This window comes from Trichosurus vulpecula, chromosome 2, assembly GCF_011100635.1.
Source record: "Trichosurus vulpecula isolate mTriVul1 chromosome 2, mTriVul1.pri, whole genome shotgun sequence".
Lineage (NCBI taxonomy): Eukaryota > Metazoa > Chordata > Mammalia > Diprotodontia > Phalangeridae > Trichosurus > Trichosurus vulpecula.
This window is the reverse complement of record NC_050574.1, coordinates 5,634,923-5,655,261: the sequence shown is the minus strand read 5'-3', so window position 1 is coordinate 5,655,261 and position 20,339 is coordinate 5,634,923. Positions and strand designations below refer to the sequence as shown.

Genomic DNA, 20,339 nt, shown 5'->3' with positions numbered 1-20,339 from the left:
TTTTTTTTTTGGCCTGAAGGATTGTACTCCGTTTTGCTGGGTAGGTGATTCTTGGTTGTGATCCTAGTTCCTTTGCCCTCTGGAATATCATATTCCAAGCCCTCAGATCCTTTAATGGAGAAGTTGCTAACTCTCATGTAATCCTGACTGTGGCTCTGTGATACTCGAATTATTTCTTTCTGGCTGCTTGCAGTATTTTCTCCTTGACCTGGGAAATCTAGAATTTGACTATTATGTTCCTAGCAGCTTTTGTTTTGGGATTTCTTTCAGGAGATGATTGATGGATTCTTTCAATGTCTGTTTTATCATCTATTTCTTAAGTGTCAGAGAAGTTTTCTTTAATAATTTCTAGAAAGATGATGTCTAGGGCCTTGTTTTGATCATGGCTTTCAGGAAGTCCAATAATTATAAAATTATCTCTCCTGGGTCTATTTTCCAGGTCAGTTGTTTTTTCTTATTTTCACTTTCTTTCCTTCTTTTATTTATTTTTTTCTTCAAGTTTCCTTTCACAACATGACCAGTATGGAAATATGTTTTACATGATTGCATGTGTATAACTTATATCAGACTGTCTACCATCTCAGGGATGGGGGAGAAGAGGGAGGGAAGGAAAGGATTTGGAACTCAAAATTAAAAGAAAAAGAATGTTTAACATTATTTTTACACGTAATTCAGGAAAAAGAAGATACTATTTTTAAAAAACTAAAATAAGACATAACAGAACCACTCTCAGGCCTTGTCTAATTGGATTCCCATCATTATTTCTGAAGATGATAGGGTTCAGAGGGGACATAAATATCATCTCCCCATATTTTATTGTAAACAGTTTGTCTTTGTCTGGTATTTTATCACACATGTTTATCTTTTTGTGTTTCTTCTCAATATTATGTTTGAATTTCAAAGCTTCTATGCAGTTCTGGGCTTTTCATCAGGGATGCTTAGAAATCCTCTATTTCACTAAAGGTTCATTTTTTTTCTCCTGAAGCATTATACTCAATTTGGCTGGCTGAGCTGTTCTTGGCTGGAGCCCATATTATTTTCCTCAAAATATTATATTTCAAGTTCTCTGATCCTTTATAGCAGTATCTGTTAAATGGTGGGAGACCACGGCCATGGCTCCTCAGTACTTGCATTCTTTTTTTCTGGCTGCTTGCAATATTTTTTATTTGACCAAGAAGCTCTGAATTTGGGCTAAGATATTCCTGGGAGTTTTTGTTTAGGGATTTCTTTCAGAAGGCGAATGGTGGATTTTTTCTTTTTCTACTCTGCCCTTTGATTCTAAGAGATCTGGATAGGTTTGTTTGTTTGTTTGTTTTGGGATTTCTTGAAACAATGTCCAGGCTCTTTTGTAAAGGTCATGGCATTCAGGTAGTACAACTCTTCTTAAACTTTTCTTCAGGTCAGTTGTTTTTGCCCTGCACTCCTTTGAAGATTCTTCTATTTTTTTTTCCAGTTTTTCCACTTTGTTTTAATATTTCTTGTTGTTTCATGAAGTCGTTGGTTTCTATTTGGTTGATTGTGATTTTCAGGGAGTTTGTTGCTTGGGCAAAGTTTTGTACCCCTTGTGCCAAAACATTAATTCTTTTTCCAATTTTTTCTCCCATACCTCTCATTTCTTTTCCAATTTTTTCCTCTAGCACTCTTATTTCACTAAGTAGAAAAAAAATTCAAATTTGTTTTAACTCTTGCTTTAGCTCCTTCAGAAATTCTGGCTGATTCTGTGCTGAAGCCGTGTTTTTCTTTGAGACTGTTTGAAAAGATGTTTTTAAGAAATTCTTTTCTTCTGTGTTCATGTCTTGAGAATTCTTGTCATCATTTTATGGTGGAACTCATTTTATTTGCTCATTCTTCCATTTTGCTTCCTGACTTTGGGCTTATAGTTAGGTCTATTCTCTGTACTTCTGCAAGAAAGGTCTGGACTGGCCCTGTTGATGTTTTCTTGGTGTATTGAAAGTTGTATTGTTCCAGGATCTCAGGGAAAGCTCAAACACAAGACCTTAAAACTTCCAAATGCTTCCAAAGTAATCTGATCCAGTGAAAATTCTGATTATTATCCATTCTGGACTAAACTCTGCAATTTCCTAACCTGGGTTTGGGTCCAAGCAATAGTAGACCACTGGTGGACCCAGGCACTGTTAGCCATCTGGAAAGCTCTACTGGCTCAGGGTGACAAAAAGGCAGGCTCCCCTTTGGTCTGGTATTCTTGCTTTGGCTTTCTTCCATACATTGCAGACTGGGCTTGAAGCTGAAATCCTTGCTCTCCTCCTGGGGTGTTCTCAAGGAGATTGTTGGTTGTCACAGTGGGTGGCGTTTGTCCTTCATTCTCAAAGAGGACCATGACATCAGGTAAATGATGACATAACTTGCAGTTGACTTCGAGTTGAGTGAGGGGGTGCTGTACAGGCTCACCAGCCTCACTTTCTCCTCCAAAGCCATCTGGGTCCAGTCTCAGTTGCTTTTCCAATGAAATATTTCACATGATCTTCTATTTTTTTCATTCTTTTGATTTTCCTTTATTGTTTCTTGATTTCTCATAAAGTCATTAGCTTCCATTTACTTCATTCAAATTTTTAAGGAATTATTTCCTTCAGTGAGTTTTAGGACCTCCTTTTCCATTTAGCCCATTGTACTTTTTAAGGCATTCTTCTCCTTGTTGGCTTTTTGGACCTCTTTTACTGTTTGGCCTAGTCTATTTTTTATTTTTTATGAATTCCATATTTTATTATTTGATATTTTTTTAGTTTTCAGCATTGATTTCCACAAGATTTTAAGTTACAAATATTCTCCCCATTTTTACTCTCCCCTGCAGTCCAAGATGGCATATATTCTGATCGTTCCATTCCACAGTCAGCCCTCCCTTCTGTCACCCCACTCCCCCCCATCCCCTTTCCCCTTACTTTCTTGTAGGGCAAGATAAAATTTTATGCCCCATTGCCTGTATATCTTATTTCCCAGTTGCATGCAAAAACAAGTTTTTTTTTTATCATCTACTTTTAAAACTTTGAGTTCCAAATTCTCTCCCCTCTTCTCTCCTTCCTAAGAAGGCAAGCAGTTCAACATAGGCCATACATGTGCCATTATGCAAGACACTTCCATAATAGTCATGTTGTGAAAGACCAACTATATTTCGCTCCATCCTATCCTATCCCCCTTTATTCACTTTTCTCCCTTGACCCTGTCTCTTTTCACAAGTGTTTGCTTTTGAGTACCTCCTCCCCAATCTGCCCTCCCTTCTATCATCCCTGTTTTTTTATCCCCTTCCCCCTACTTTCCTGTGGGATAAGATACCCAATTGAGTGTGTATGTTATTCACGCTTCAAGTCAAATATGATGAAAGCAAGATTCACTCATTCCCTTTCCCCTGCCCTCTCTTCCCTTCCAACAGAACTGCTTTTTCTTACCACTTTTATGTGAGATAGTTTACCCCATTCTATCTCTCCTTTTCTCCCTCTCTCAATATATTCCTCTCCCACCCCTTAATTTTATTTTCTTAGATATCATCCCTTCATAGTCTACTCACCCTGTGACTCTGTGTGTGTATATATATATATATATAGATATAGATATAGATATATATATAGATATAGATATACATATATACATATATGTATATATTCCCTTCAACTACCCTAATTCTGAGAAGGGTCTCATAAATTACACATATCATCTTTCCATGCCAGAATGTAGACAAACTGTTCCACTTTAGTAAGTCCCTTACTATTTCTCTTTCTTGTTTACCTTTTCATGCTTCTCTTGATTCTTGTATTTGAAAGTTAAATTTTCTATTCACGTCTGGTCTTTTCGCTGAGAAAGTTTGAAAGTCCTCTATTTTATTGAAAATCCATATTTTGCCTTGGAGCATGATACTCAGTTTTGCTGGGTAGGTGATTCTTGGTTTTAATCCTAGCTCCATTGACCTAGGGAATATCTTACTCAAGTCCTTCAATACCTTAAGGTAGAAGCTGCTAGATCTTGTATTATCCTGATTGTGTTTCCACAATACTCAAATTGTTTCTTTCTGGCTGTTTGCAGTATTTTCTCCTTGACTTGGGAACTCTGGAATTTGGCAACAATATTTCTAGGAGTTTTCTTTTTGGAATCTTTTTCAAGAGGTAATCAGTGGATTCTTTCAATTTCTATTTTACCCTCTGGTTCTAGAATATCAGGGTAGTTTTCCTTCATAATTTCCTGAAAGATGATGTCTAGGCTCTCTTTTTGTTCATGGCCTTCAGGTAGTCCAATAATTTTTAAATTATCTCTCCTGGATGTATTCTCCAGGTGAGTGGTTTTTCCAATGAGATATTTTAAGTTGTCTTCCGTTTTTCATTCCTTCAGTTCTGTTTTGTAATATCTTGATTCCTGATAAAGTCACTAGTTTCCCTTGCTCCATTCTAATTTTTATGGTGGTATTTTTTTCAGTGGTCTTTTGGACCTCCTTTTCCATTTGGCTAGTTCTGCCTTTCAAGGCATTCTTCTCCTCATTGGCTTTTTGGAGCTCTTTTGACATTCAGGTTGGTCTATTCTTTAAGGTCTTATTTTCTTCAGTATTTTTTGGGTCTCCTTTAGGAAGTCATTGACTTGTTTTTCATGATTTTCTTGCAACTCTCTCATTTCTCCTGCCAATTTTTCCTCTACTTCTCTTATTAGCTTTTCCAAATCCTTTTTTAGCCCTTCCATGGCCTGAGACCTGTTTATATTTTTCTTGGAAGCTTTTAATGTAGGCTCTTTGACTTTGTTGACTTCTTTTGGCTCTATGTTTTGATCTTCTTTGTCACCAAAAAAAGATTCTAGAGTCTGAGTCTGCATCTTTTTTCACTGCCTTGCCATGTTCCCAGCCAACTGCTTGACTTTTGAGCTTTTTGTCAGGGTATGACTGCTTGTAGAGAGTGTTTTGTCCCAAGCTTTATGGGACAGGTAGTGCTCCTCCTCCCCCAAGAACTGCCAGCCAGGATTGCAACCCATATCCAAGCAGGCTCTGCAGTCCCGCTCTGATCTGCTGCTTAATTCCTCCCACCGGGTGGCCCGGGGCCAGAAGCAACCACAGCTAGAGCTCTGAAAGCAGCTGCAGCATTGCAAGCAGCTGCAGCACTGCACCACCTCTGCTGCCCCCAGGGCTGGGGCCAACTGAGCACTCCTCTCACTTTGTTCCATCAATTTTTCCTCTACCTTCTCCGTGGTCTTTGGTGTTTGTGGGCTGAGAAATCTGTTGACTGCCATAGTTCAATGATTCAGGGCCCTGTGGCCTGTTCTGCCCAGTTCCTGGTCTGGTTGGTTCTGGCATGACCCATGCAGGGCTGTGCTCCATTCCGCTCCCAGTTCTGTGTGATAGACTCTTCCAAGCAACCATCCAGGCTGTCCTGGGCTGGATGCCTGCTTCCCTCTGCTATTTTGTGGGTTCTGAAGTTCTAGAATTTGTTCACAGCCATTTTTTACATGTGTTTGGAGGGACCTGGGGGACAGCATAAGCGAGTCTCTGCTTTCCTGCCCCCATCTTGAGTCCGCCCCACCCCAGTCTATTTTTTGAGGTGTTATTTTCTTCAGTATATTTTGTGTCTCCTTTACCAACTGTTGACTCATTTTTCATGATTTTCTTGGATTGCTCTTCCCAATGTTTTCTCTCTCTGTTACTTGATTTTCAAAAAAAAAGCTTTTTTGAGAGCTTCCATGGCCTGAGACTAATTCATATACTCCCTTGGAGGCTTTGGATGTAGGGCTTTGACTTCGTTGTCTTCTGAGTGGTGTTTTGCTCTTCCTTGTCACCATAGTAACTTTCAATAAGCAGTTTTTCCACATTGTTTGCACATTTTTTGTCCTGTCAGTTGACTTCTAAGTTTTTGTTAAAGCAGGGCTCTGCTTCCAGAGGGCCAGCTGTCCCAAGCTTCAGGGGTTTTGTGCAGCTGCTTTCAGAAAATTTTCTAGGGACCTGTAATTTTTCTGTTTTTCCAAGGTTGTATGATCTAAGGAGAGACACTTACTCCTCTCCTGGCCTGTGTTCTTGTCTGTGAGTGACCACAAGCACTCTTTTCTACCATGGTACTGTGGGGAAAGTCCCCTCTCTATTGCAGCTGCAAGCTCTGCTATGCTAGTGATGCTTCTAACCCTGGGACTGCCACCCAGGACCATGATCTAAGTCCAAGTATGGGCAAAGCAGCAGAGACCTGTCTCAGTGCTAGCATTAAAGACCCTTGTAATCTCCTTTTGACCAGTTGTTCAACCCCCTTACCATCTATTTGCTGCAATTTCCTGAAGCAGCTGCTGCCACTGCCACTGCCACCGATGGTTCAGTGACTCCTAAGGCCTGCTCCAGGTTTGCTCAGGCCCAGTCTGCACTGGTACAGCTTGCACTGGACTGTGCTCCTCAACAGACATTTCCAGCCAACCTTCCAAGTTGTCTTGGGCTGGAAATTTGTTTCACTCCGTCTTTTTGTGTGTTCTGCTGCTCTAGAATTTGTTTTAGTCACTTCTGAAGGTATTTGGAGGGTTTTGGGGGAGAGCTCAAGTGAGTATCTGCTTCTACTAAGCCATCTTGGCTCTGCTTCCAAAATGAGCTCTTAAGAACCTCATTTACTTCTCACAAAAATACACATCATCCATGGAAGGAGTAAGCTTAAACCTATATTTAATAGCATTCAGGAACATATTTATAAACACTACTTATCATAATTATTATTATAGATGATGTTAATAATGAAATTAATATTACTAAATATTTCAGATCTTTAAAATCTTTTACATTTATTTTATTTTTAATTTATGGAACAAAACAAGCATTTCCCTAATGTAGTGTAATTCAAAAGATGATTGCATGTGAAATTGCAAATTTGTTGTGCACACCTTTCTATTCCTCTTAAATATGTAGTAAAGTTGTCATGCAATATTTTTCTTTTTGTATCTGTCCTTCCTACTGGCCTAGAGATGGCCACCACTAATCCCAAATAAGAATATATGTGAACATTATTCTACACATATGTTTATTTATCAGTTCCTTCTCTGGTTGTAGCTTGTGTCTTCCTTCATACGTCCTCATTTTAATGAGCATGGGAAGGAAGCACTAAGCCTGTTGTTGTTGTTGATAGCCATTTAATACCAATTTCCTAACTTCCATAAGGGCCAGAGCCTGAACTAATACTCAACCAGAAGATGAGCCTGGACCTAACGGCCTCTTTGTTCTCTGAGTGAACTCAGAGAATACCTCTTCCTATGTCAACAAGGCCAGATGGGGCTGACTTCAGAACATTCTTTCCTCTGTTCACGGCCATTAAGGATGAGACCTTAACCTGAGGCACTACCTTGAATGACGGGACTTTTCCTTATCTCAGTATTTTATGGTCACATACTCTGTTATGGTATATTAATGGTAAGGAAAATACAGATGTCCTGGATCAGAATTTCAGTGGACATTTTGGCAGCTCTCTTATCTTACTGTATTTACAACCTTTGCAATTAAGATATTCCTTTCTTATACTGTGATTAAACATACATGGAGATCATAAATTTTGAGTGACACAGACATGCTGAGTTGGGACTGGCCTGAAATGTGTTTAAGTTTTCTAATTCTTTTGTTCAGACAGTCAGAACTTATGCTCTGGCTCCTCGTACAAACAAGTAAGGTAGTTTTAAGGAAATAAACAATATGAATTTACATATCACCTACCTTGTTTGCCTCCTTTAACCACACTTTCTGATCAACATTGTTCAGTTGTGTGGGATTATTCAGAACCCCTAGGACCATAGCATTCCCAGTCCTTCTATCCTCTACTCCCTCACGAAGGCTCTCCAGGTTTGTGTTCATTGTTTTCATGATACAATCTATTGATCTCATCCTCTACAATCCTCTTCTCCTATTGACTTTGGTCTTTTCCAATATCAACATCTTTTCAATGTGGCCAAAGTATTTAAGCTCCAGCTTCAGTATTTGACCTTCCAGTAACTGGTTTAAATTAATTTTCTTTAAGTATTCTCTGATTTGATCTCCTAGCTGTCTAAGGGATGTTCAGAAGTCTTCTCTCACGTTGTAATTCTAAAGCATTGATTCTGCAGCGCTCAGCTTACCTTATAGTTCAACTCTCATAGTCAGACATTGCTACTGGAAAATCCATTACTTTGACTACACGACTCTTTGTTGGCAAGGTGGTATCTCTGCTTTTAATATGCTATCCAGATTTGCCATAGATTTCTTTCCAAGGAGTGTCTTAATTCCATGGCTGCAGTCACCATCTACAGTGATCTTTGAGCTCAAGAATATAAAATCTGATACTCTTTCCATTTCTTCTCCTTTTTGTAGCTAGTTGTTGCTCATCCTTCATTTCCAAAATTACCAATGACATCATCAGAGTGATGTTTTGACTTGCAAGTGAAATGGATTTAAATAAGACAGGGCCGTGCAAAGTCATCAGCCTCACTCTTTCTTCTAGAGTCACCTGAGTTCAGTGGCAAGACATAGGTCAAGATGACTAGAAATGATGGGGTACAGGTTCTGGGAGCCCTCTTGAACTCTCCTTGAATCTTCCCACTTGATGAGGCATTTGCCTGAAGCCATGAGCTTTTCATTATTTCTAGGCCCAAATCTCTGTTACTCTTAACCTAGCCTAGACCTGCATTGTCTGTTCTCTCCAGGTAGCCTTCAGCTACTGCCCACCCTTAATCCCATTCTCTTTGTTCCTAGAATCTGACCTCACCCCAGGCCCATTAAGATCCTTCTTAGACTCTGTCCTCAAGACCCTCCCTAAACCCCTCCTCCCATCACCCCAGAACAACTCCTAGATGCCTACGACATTCTTTCTGTATATAAGCTCCATCTTGCCTCCATGAAGGTGGTCAGATTCAATCTGGCTCAGACTCAATCTAGCTAAGATTGTTCTGGCCTGCTTGTCAACACAAGCATCACAAAATGGTGAGATTTCCTAAGACTCTACCCAATATGGTGAATCTTTAATAAACTTTGTTTTTCTTTGGCTATTAGAAGGTTTGGGTCCAATTCATTCAGCAGAAACTGGCGTGTTGGTATTTTGGGGCCCCAGCACCCCTAAAAACCTCAACATATGATTCTCCAACCTCAACAGAAATGGCCCCGAATGCAATGGGAGACCTTGGCCTTTTTAAGCTAAGGTCCTTCCCAAGTCTTGATTTGTCTTAGACAACACCCATTCAGCGAATAAAGGCTAAGCAAGAACTCAGGCTAAAGATGGCTTAGTTTGCCTTTACAAAACAATCAGTCTGGGAGGGAAGACCTTCAGAGTTTCTGGCCAGAACAGAAACAATTGCTACTTGTATTCACTCTGAGCCATCAAAACCCAAACAATGTGCAGGTTAAGATTGGTCTGGGATCTATTATTGGCCAATCAGTGGGAGCCAGAGCAGTTTGGGTTTAAAGGTACAATCAAGTAGGTCCATTTGAATACTAATGGGCTTTGTCAAAGCCTGTTTTTGCAGAACTATATTTCAGGAATTACTAAATGAAAGCTTGTTTCAACAATCTGGCTAGCAGCTTCTCTGGGGGTGTAAGATCCACCCACAGCCAGCACCCAGAAAGCTGCCGGCACGCCAGGAAAGCACAGGTTCTTTTTATCTGCTTTAATAAGGAAAGCAAGGTTAAATGGGTTGACAAGTTTACTTTAATCCAGCATACAGATAGCATTCACTTAGTTCAGGGGGAAAAGCCAGCACCCTGAACTTCAGAACAAAATACAAACAAATTACAAATATCAACAGACAGACCCAATACAATTCATAGTTACCAACATCTAGGTTCAGCCCGGGTGCTCAGAACAAGGGCTGGCCCAGAGTCATGCACCACCACTGCTGCGGCAGAGAGCTCCAAAGAACAAACAGCCAACCCCTGGTTTTTATATCTTTTTCAGCATCAGGGGTGAGTCACACATGCGACTCACCCACGTGTCACAGAGAGGTGGACTTAAACCCACGTGGTCTAAAAGCCTCTACTCTCTCAGACACGTAAACTAGGCCCTCCCTGGAGTTAGCCCCGCCTTGGGCCCCACCTTAGTTGCCAATCCACACCCACTAAGGTTTTACACCTAATAGGGGTTTGGGCCTGGGGCTTAGCACCTAGTAAGACTCAATCAAAGACACTGAATTAATCAAAGGAAACAAAGGCCAAACGCTTCAAGGGCACTTGTTGAACTAAGTGCTAAGGAGCCCATTTTGATTACCAACATAAAGCTACATGAGACAAAAGAGTTCAATATCCCAGTTTCCCCCAAAAAATGATTGAACAAACATGTAAGAGAAAGAAAAGAAGTACAAAGTATAAGCAATTAAAAATTATTTTCCTTTGGACAGAACACCCACATGTAAGGTTATGACTCCGCATATGGACAGAGGGAGAAGAGGAGAAGAAGGAGATGAAGGAGAAGGAGGAGGAAGAGGAAAAGATGGGGAGGAGGAGGAGGGAAGAAATTTCATTGTTGTCCAACTGGAACTAACCATCTGGATCCCGGGGTGGGCATAGGGAGACAGTGGTGAGGAAGGTCACAGTTACTACTTACTACTGACAGATTGTTTTTCATCCTTTGTCCTCAAAGAGGACCAATGACATCAGCATGGTTGATGGGGTTCAGACTGTGGGAACACCCTTGAACTCTGCTTGAATCTTCCCACTTGATCTGGCCTTTGCCTGAGGCCAGATTTCATTAGGCTAGGCCCAAATCTCTACCTAGCCTAGCCCTCTATTGTCCAGCTACTTTCCACCCTTAATCCCATTCTCTTGCTTCTTGTAGTCTGACTTTACCCCAGTCCCATCAAGATCCTCCTTAGACTCTTCCTCAAGACCTTACCTAAACCCCTCTTCCCATTACCCCAGGACCACCCTAGATCCCTCCTACAACCTTTCTGTATATAAGTCTCATCTTGCCTTCATGAAAGCTCTAAGAGTCGCTCTAGCTCAGTAGATTCAATCTGCTTGTGAAAACAAGTGTCACAAACAGTGAAATTTCTTAAGACTCTACCCAATGTGTTGAATCTTTAACAAACTTTGCTTTTCTTTGGCTGTAAGAAGACTTGAGTCAAATTCATTTCAGCAGGACCTTGGGTGTTGGTATTTTGGGGTCTCAAGTACCCCTAAACCTCAACATATGGTTCCCTGACCTCATCAGGGTGATGTCTTGGTTTGTAAGTGAATTGGATTTAAGTGAGGCAGGGCTATGCAGAGTCATCAGCCTCACTCTCTCCTCCAGAGTCATTTGAGTTCAGTGGTAAGACATAGGTCAGGATGAATGGAAGTGGCCCTGGATTAAACATGAGACCTTAGCCTTTTTAAGCTAAGGTCTTTCCCAGGTCTCAGGTTGTTGGAGACAACATTTGTCCAGTGAATAAAGGCTAGGCCTAATTTCTGTGTAATTACTAATCAATGTATTAATTATGGCTAGCAAATAATAGATCATGGTGAGTGGCCTTCTCTCATAAGCCACAGACCTTACTGGTTACTTTTTTTACAGTGCTTGAGTATTTTAAAAGTGTTTCCCCCTTTTGTTGTATCTTTTGGCCATATCTTTTGGTCTTCAACAGCCCAGTGAAGTGGGTACTACATTACAAATTTTACAAATGAGACAGCTGAGGTTGGGAAAGGTTAAGTATCTCACCCAGTGTTATGTAGCTTGTAAGTGTCAGAGGCAGAATCTGAACTCAGGTTTTTCTGAACTCAGGTTAAGAGTAACAGAGATTAGGGCCACCAAGTCCAGTGTTTCAGCCATTATAGAACTAATTGCCTAAAGTCTGGTTCAGGAGAGAGGCCCAGAGGCCTTCACTACTCAGGCTCACTCACTACCATCTTCTCCTTCTCTGTGTGACCAGGTCTGATGTTCTCATGCCCCCTTCCCCCCACCCCCAACCTGCCTCCACCTTCCCTCAGGGCACAGGAAAGTTTTCTGCCCAGCTGTTCCTAATGACTCATTTGTCATTTTTCATTTTCCACAATAACTTTCCATTTGGGAGTTCTTATTAATTAACAATAATTGCTGATGGCAATTTGCATTGGGGCTGAAAGTTCCCTTCTTCTGGAATATCCCCTGGCTCCCTCTCCCAACAATGTCAATGTTATTGACATGACAGAACAAAGCTCCCTGATGGCGAGAGCTTAGGAGGGGGAAGATCCTTTCCAAGAATCCAGACCCTTTAACTAGGGCCCTGGCTGTACACACCCTGCCCTGTCACACACTGCCACTGCCATACCTGACAGACCAGCAGCTGACATAGAGCAAGGCTGGTGAGTATCTTCTTATATCTCAGTCTCACATATGTGCTGTAGCTATTCAAAGGGAGAAAGCATTCTAGCATGTGAAATGAAGAGAGAACCTGGTACAAATTTTCTCCAATACGGGGGCAGGGAAGTAAACCAAAGGAAGACTCTGTAACAAGGTATGCAGTTTGGCTAAGGATCCAAGAAAGATAGTGAATTTCTTTTCCCTCCTCAGATCCCAGCTCAGTCTCTTCCTTCCCTCTCTACACAGTTGAAGAAACTGAGGCAAAGTATAAATGCCTTGCTGAGGGTTACACAGTTAGTAAATGTATTAAGCTGGATTTGAACTCATCTCTGTGACTCAAAGTTCAGTACCTCGTACCTACCACATTTTGATATATCTGCTGATATCTCAAAAATTGAATCCATTCTGCATAAACAGATATTGGGTCTGTGTAGCATAGGATACAGAAATAATTCAATAGCCCTTTTCAGCACTTGATAGTTGATCTACTGTGCCCTTAGGTTTCATGGCACTACCCCCTCAAGATTCTATTCTTTTACTTTTAACTTCTCAGCTCTGTTCTTTGCCAACAATGGTTATAGAACCAATGCTTGTTGAATGAAGAAACAAAGTTAGCCAAGAGGGAGGCTGATGAGAACAAGGTGTTGGGGAGGCAGGGTGAGGTAGGATCACAAAAAGTCCTTTCTAGCAGATGGCACCTGAGCTTAACTTTCAATGAACTTTCCTAGGTTGGAAATCAACAAAGAAGGACATGTGGGCAATAGCAGTATAGTCCACTTCTCCTAATAAAAATTCCAACAAGTTTCTATGCATCCAGACAGAGTAGAGATTAGGAAATTTCAAAAGAAACCCCAGTGGGTCATTTATGCATTCCAAGGTCATGAATTCTGTCCACTGGTAAGTGACCCTGACAGGGAGTGTGGAAGAGGGGTGGGCCGGCAGTTCTGTCACTCTTACTCTGGGCTAAGAGCAGGGATTCATCACCCAGGTAGAGAGGCCAGCATCTCTTTCATCCTGACTCTAGAGTAGGGTCTGAAATCCAATCCTCAGGTGCATACCAGCTGTGAAATGGCATGTCTCTTACTCTGACCCTGGTGTTCTATCTAGGACTCTAATTATAGGAGACTGACCTGGGCAGGAGCTATGGAAGCAGTGGTCCACCTACAGCTCTGTCACTCTGAATGTATAGAGCCTTCAGGCTACCCCACAGTGGGTGGGACCAGCAACTGCCTCCTGCAACACTGTCCCCACCCCTCCCACCCCCAGTGCCATCCAGGTAAAGCTATAATTATTTTGCCTGGAACCAAAGCAAGGACTGAAGCCTGGAAACGTCAGTCCAAGAGAGCAGTGACTAGACAATAACCAAGATTAAACTGCTTAGAGCCCTTGGAAACTTTTCAGCTCCTGGATTGGAGCTTCTCCTGTCAGTGTCACATTCAATGCCCAGAAAACAAAGGGCAGAACACCAGAAAACAGGCTATGGCTAAGAGTCCTTAACATCCTCTCCAGGAGTGCATGAAGCCCAGCCCTCACACAAAGAAACAAACAAACAAAAAACATTCCACTGATGAAGAGCTTTTACATTGCTGACAATACCTTTGACACCCACTCCAAAAGGGTGGATAACTCTGAATTATGTGCAAATGAGGCCAAAAGGAAAATATAGCCACAATGTCAACTAGAATTACTAACAGAAAGAAAGGAAAAGATTTTGAAAAAAAAAGTTGAAAATTATACTATAAATAAAATAGCTTAGGGAAAAGAATTAAAAAATAAATGAGAATTTAGAAGAAAGTCTTCAAAGAAAAATTACTAGCATAGAAGTACAAAAACTTAGTCAAGTAATAGACATCTGATAAGTAATTATGATAGACATAGGAAGTTAACTCTTTGAGACAAGAAATATTAAAATAAAGTCCCATGACCGACAGAATAGATAAATATTAGAGCATTACATATCAAAAACACTTGACCTGGAAAACGAATCACGAAGAGAACATTTGAAAATCATTGAACTGCCTGAAAGCTACAAAAAAAGAGTTCCATAATTTTATTTCAATAAATTTTGAAAGAAAACTGCCTGACCTATTAGAAGCAAAGGGCATAGGGAAAATTGAAAGAATAATTAGGTCCTGAAAGAAACTCCAAATGGGAAATTTTTTATTATCATTGAAGCCAAAATGGAACTCCTCAGTAAAAGAAAAAAAATTATGAAAGTATTCTAAAAAAAAATAAAAGAGTTCAAGGCCTGAAGAATCACAGTTAGGGTAACACAAGATTTAGCAGCTACAACTCTAGGATCAGAGGATGAATTGTGAGGAAGAGTTTTAAAGAAGAGAAAGAAGTGCTAAGAGTCTGTGACTGGGGCCTGGAAGACTGGGAGTGCAGAGATACCTTCGGTCAAGCAAAAGGCACTAGTGCCCAGAGTACCTCTATCTCACCATCCTCTTCATTGTAAAGAGGGGCCATTACATAGTAATATGGGGGAAATACATAATTGATGATTATGACCATGCAAGTGAATTGAACAAATTCACACATAAAACTGGAAGAGGAAGGCAAAATGCTAGAAAGCAGAAGCCAACAATATGTTTTACTTATATAGTCCTCAAGTTTCATATCTACAATTTACCTTCTAGCATTGCTCTTCATTCATGTTTGTATTTAAATCAGGGATGTGTGGAAGTCCCTTACTTCATTGAAAATCCGTATTTTCCTTTGTTACATTATACTCAGTTTTTCAGAGTGAGTTATTTGGGGTTACAAGCCTCTATCTGTTCCTCTAAATAATATTGTGTTAACAATGTTAATTTGAAACATTAAAAATCAAGCATAGCTGGGTTAAACCTGAAAGTTTGGTTGAAGGAGGCAAACAAGGTAGGTGATAGAAAAATCCATGTTGTTTGTTATTTTCCCTTAAAGCATAGCGGAGCTAGCTTACTTGTACGTACAAAGAGTCAGAGTATGAATTCTGGCTGCCTGAACAAAGGAATGAGAAAACTTATATACATTATTTTAGCAGACCCAACAAGCCTGTGTTATGTCACTTTTATGACCCCCATGTATGTTTAACCATTATACAAGAAGAGTATTTTCCTTAATAGAATAGGTTTGTAAAGTCAAGAGTGTTGACAAAGGTCAGTTGAAGTATATAGCCATAGAATATTAAGTGAGTTGGTCTTCTCGGGATTAGGGTCTCATCCCTTAATGGCTAACAGGGGTAAGAATGTCCTTAGGTCAGTCTGATCTGGCTTTGTTGACAGAGGTAAGGGTATTGCCTGAGCAAACTTTAGAGAACAAAGAAGCCCAGGTCCTGGATCTTCTTCCAGCTACTCATTAATTCAGGCTCTGGGTCTGGTTGAAATTAAAAATGATATAAAATGGTATAAAATGTTCCACAGCTGGAATCAGTGAATGGAGCAAAAATTAGAAGGTTATACTTACAGTATGGACTAAAAAACAATGAAACAGAAAAATAAAAATATTAGATTATCCTGAAAAAATAAATAGACAATGAATTGTCATTGTTTAACACATATGCACCAAATTGCAGAGCATCTATATACTTGAAGGAAATGCTAAAAAATATAGGGAGAAATAAATAAGAGAACTATAATATTGCAGTTCTCAATGCATCCTTTTCGGAATTGAACAAATTTTTGTTCTAAAAAGAAAGAGATTAAAATTGAGAGGTGTTAAAGGCCTGATTAGAGGTAGATATTACTGGCCTTTGATGATTATTGAATGGAAGTGGAAAATAAGTAGTCATACTTCATATGGGAATTGAAAATAAATACTAACATTTCTAAGTTACTCATAACAATTTTTCAAAAATTTCCGTATATTAGAAACTAAAATATCAAAAAATGCAGAAGAGCAGAAATATTAAGGACATCCTTAGCTGACCACAATTCAATAAAAACTATATACAATAAAGAGCCATTGAAAAAAGCTTTAAAAATTAATTGACAACTAAATAATTTAATCCTAAAGAAATGATAGGTCAAAGACAATTATAGAAATGTTAGACAATTTCATTAGCAATAATAAAAACAGTGAGACTGCATAATAACATTTTTTTGGAGGAAGCTAATGAAGTCCTTATGGGAAAATTCACATCTTAAAACCCTTTCTTCATTATTGTGGGAGAGGAGGGGAAGGCACTCACATGGGCAAGGTGAAAAGATTTAGAAAGACAGAATCAGAGCTGAAAGAGGAATAAAGAATGGCTAGTCTAGGCATTTGCTTAAATGGAGGCTCTGAGAGGAATTCACCAATCAGAGAAGGAATTTTCAGGACCATAGTGTACTGCCAGAGTGAGGAGGAAAAACAAGATAAGGATGAGAAGGTAGCTTAGAAATGGCAGTGAAGTCCAGAGATTGAGACTCAGAGCCAGGAAAATAATGAAGGGTAACTGGCCTGGCCCTAACTGAAAATGGCATTTTCCAGAATAACTGACCAATAGGAGAAGGTTGCTCTAGTTTTGGAAACAGGAAAGACATCAAAGAAAATCTAGCAATCCATTTACTATAAATAGAGAATATATGAAAGGGAATAAAATGAAATAAAATGGAAAATGAAATTGGGAGAGACTGAGTTTAGATGTATGCCATGCTCAAAGACAGATAACTGGATTTTATTCTAAAGGCAAAAAGAAGATGTTGAAAATGTATTAGCAAAAAACGTCGTAGGTAGTTCGGTTCATTAAAGATATAAAGTAACCAGGCTGGATGAAAGATGTATTGGAGGGGGAAAAGACTTGAGGCATGGAGTTGTACTAGAAAGTTATTGCAAAACTACCCCATCCCCAAAGAAGGCTAATGAACTCAGGATGCTGAAGGAACTATACATTTTTGGATGTGGCCGACGTCAAAATTTGTATTGCTTGACCATCCATATTTTACACAAGATTTTGTTTTCTTTTTTAATGAAAGTGAGAGGGAGAGGAAAAAAATTAACAAAATTTTGGAGGAAAAAATAATTTCAATATTTTGTGGAAAGATCCTGAGACACTGGCCTAAGATAATGGCTAGGTGACTGAGAAGGGCACAGATGTGAAAGTTGTAGATCTTTCTCCTTTTCTCTCTCTATGAAATTCATAGACATAGATAATATTCCTTGATCCCTCCATCCTTCCTTAAAACATTTAGGATCTATTGACTGCCCACCATTTGCCAGGTCTCCAGATAGCTGTTGTAGGAGGAACACTGATGACATAGAAATAGTCCTTAGAATGTAGAAGTTTCTATTCCTTCAAAAAAAGAAAATATACTCCAACACACACACACAAAGCAATCTGCAATTGTTAAAGACTGGGAGCCCAAAGAACAGTGATTCTATGGGTAAGATTAGCTGAAGTGGATCTCCCTGAGCTGAATCAGCTGCCTGCACTAGGACACAACTTTATTCTATGTATGCTTATATAGGGACATGCTTCTTAGTTTGTTAGAATCCTTGAGGGCAAGCAGAGTTTTACTTACATCTTTGTATCTCCATGCTTAGCTCATTCTCTGAACCATAATTGGTACTTAATACATGTTTATTACTTAATTCATTAATATTGATTGATTTTCTATACAGATTTAGAAAATTGTCTTTAAACCAACTGTGGGGAGTTGGGTGTGATAATCCTAACACCATATGTCTCACATCTGTCTAATGACAAATTATTTTACTATTATATTAAGAACTAATTATTAACACATCTAGGTTTTTCTCCTTAATATTCTCATTCCAGCCTTGTTCTTGTTAAATATCAGTGTCTGAAGTACATAACTGATTCAGGAGATTACTCCTAGACCTCAAGGAATATGCTCTTCAATCTTAGGGAGTGCCTTACCAAACTAGGACACCTAATTTCTATTTAGAGCATGAAGAGAATCCACTCTTGGTGAGTTCTTCCCCTGGGGAAATAAGCCCCAGTTATTAGACCCCCTCACTAGAGTTTAGGATGGCCCAGCTCCTGAAGGAGAAAACCAACCAGAGCAGTCTAGATGGAGGTGCATTCCCCTATCCAGATTGCTGGAGGCAGCTGAGTCTCATGATCAAGCCATTGCCTCAGCAGGAGGAGCTGAAGACTTAGTCCACTTCCTTATTAAATATCCACAAATATGGATTGATCTTCAGTTGTCAAAGGAATTTCCTTTCAAGGCTTATTAAAACTTTCAGGCTCTCCATGGGGTTGATTTTGGTTACTAAAAGAAACCACTAACCATCAGTTTAGTGATTGCCAACTAGCCTAATTAATAAATAGGTAATTAACCAGAAACACTGTCTCAGGATTTGTTTTTTATTTTCCATTCATCTCATATCCCTAATCAGATGTTAAAAGGCTTAATATTTATGTGGCTAATTCTTTTATTTCATGAACTATTACTTAAATTAAAAGAGGAACAGAATCCCACCCACTAATTCCAGCTTCCTTATTCTATAGAACAAAGCCAAGTGTGAGAACATTTCTGTAAAGATCAGAAAGAAACAGCTTCCAAAGGATCTGCTAGATGGGATTGATAAGACAGTGTTCACAAATAACATCAACTTTTACTTTTCTCTCAGCCCCTCTACCTTTGATCACCTTTCTTCTCTCCACGACGTGAATATCATGAAATCTAAACATATAATTCTGGGTATTGCCTTCTTCTCCCAGACAGGAGTTGGGGCTCTAGGGAATTCCTTCCTTATTTGTCTCTTCGTCTTTGTGTTTCTCGGTGGACATAGTATAAGACCTAGAGATACTATTGTCACTCAGCTGGCCTTGGTCAACTGCTTAGTGCTTCTTTTAAACGGCATCCCTCAGACAACAGCAGCTTTGGGTCTGATGAATTTCCTCAATCAATTTGGGTGTAAAGTATTTTCTACCTTCACAAAGTAGCTCAGGACCTTTCCCTCAGCATGACCTGCATCCTGAGTGTCTTTCCGGCCATCACCATCAGCCCCAACAACTCTAATTGGGCAGGGCTTAAAGCCAGAACCCCAAAGTACATCATTCTCTCTAGTATCTTCTGTTTGACTTTTCATCTGGATTTTTTCATCTATATTCCTTAGGGAATTAAGGGATGAAGATATATCAGAAAGACACTGAGATACAGCATCATGGATATTGTTCTCATAAAATTCCTTCTGGATTTCATGCCTCATTAGTTGCAACCTGTCTCTTCTTTCCTGATGCTATGTGTTTGGGACTCATGGTCTCTGCCAGTGGTGCTACATGGTGCTACATGGTGATTCTCCTATATAGGCATTATAAGAAAGTCCAGCAAATTCACATTACCTGCCTCTCCCCCAGAACCTCCCCTGAGACCAGGGTCACCAAAACTATCCTACTCCTAGTGAGCACCTTTATTTCCTCTTACTTACTCAACTGCATCTTGGTAGTGTATATGTTAATTATAAAGTCCCCACTCTGGTTAATACATACCCCTGATTTCCTGGGTTTATGTTTCCCAGCTGTTAGCCCCTATGTCCTGATCAGTGGTGATTCTCAAGTTCCGAGGTACCTCTATGCTCTTTGTGAGAGGGGAACCTCACTCTTTGACCCTAATAACAGGTTAATATCCTCTGCCCAGGATGACTTTCTGGAAGCTCCAGTTGGAGGATAATAATCACAATATGAAATGAGACCTGGATCTGACCCTAAATATTAGACTAACCTCCCATTTCTAAGAAGCAAGGGGCAGGTTATGAATATTGATAATAGGATCAGAGAATGATCTCAAGCAAGGATTATTAGGATATTTATTCGTTGTGTCATCTATAGGATCCTATAATATCAATATTGGAGGTTTCTACTACTAGGTCAATATCCCGCAGAGATCAAATAAAAAAGAAAAGGATGTCTGTGGATAACAACATGACTCTCCTGGTTCAGCTTCTCACTCTCTAGACTTTGTCATCATGTCTCAGCTGCCTTCTCACACTAAAAGTTCTCTCTTCCGTTGTACTTCCCTTTTCCATTTGTGAGATCCTTCCAGAACCTCCACTTTGAGGAAAACTAAAGTAACCCATTGTTCATTCCTCTCTCAGATATGATTCTGACTCACTAGACTTCACCATTGGGCCATCTTCCTGAGATTGAGAGCTTTCTTGGATTCATGTTTCCCAGGTGTTAGCACCTATGTGCTG

General features: G+C 39.8%; 1 pseudogene; it reads left to right on the top strand.

The window, feature by feature from the left end:
* The window catches only part of LOC118835723, a 32,632-nt pseudogene extending 12,816 nt beyond the window's left edge, over window positions 1–19,816 (top strand).
* The last annotated feature ends 523 nt before the right edge of the window (window positions 19,817–20,339 follow it).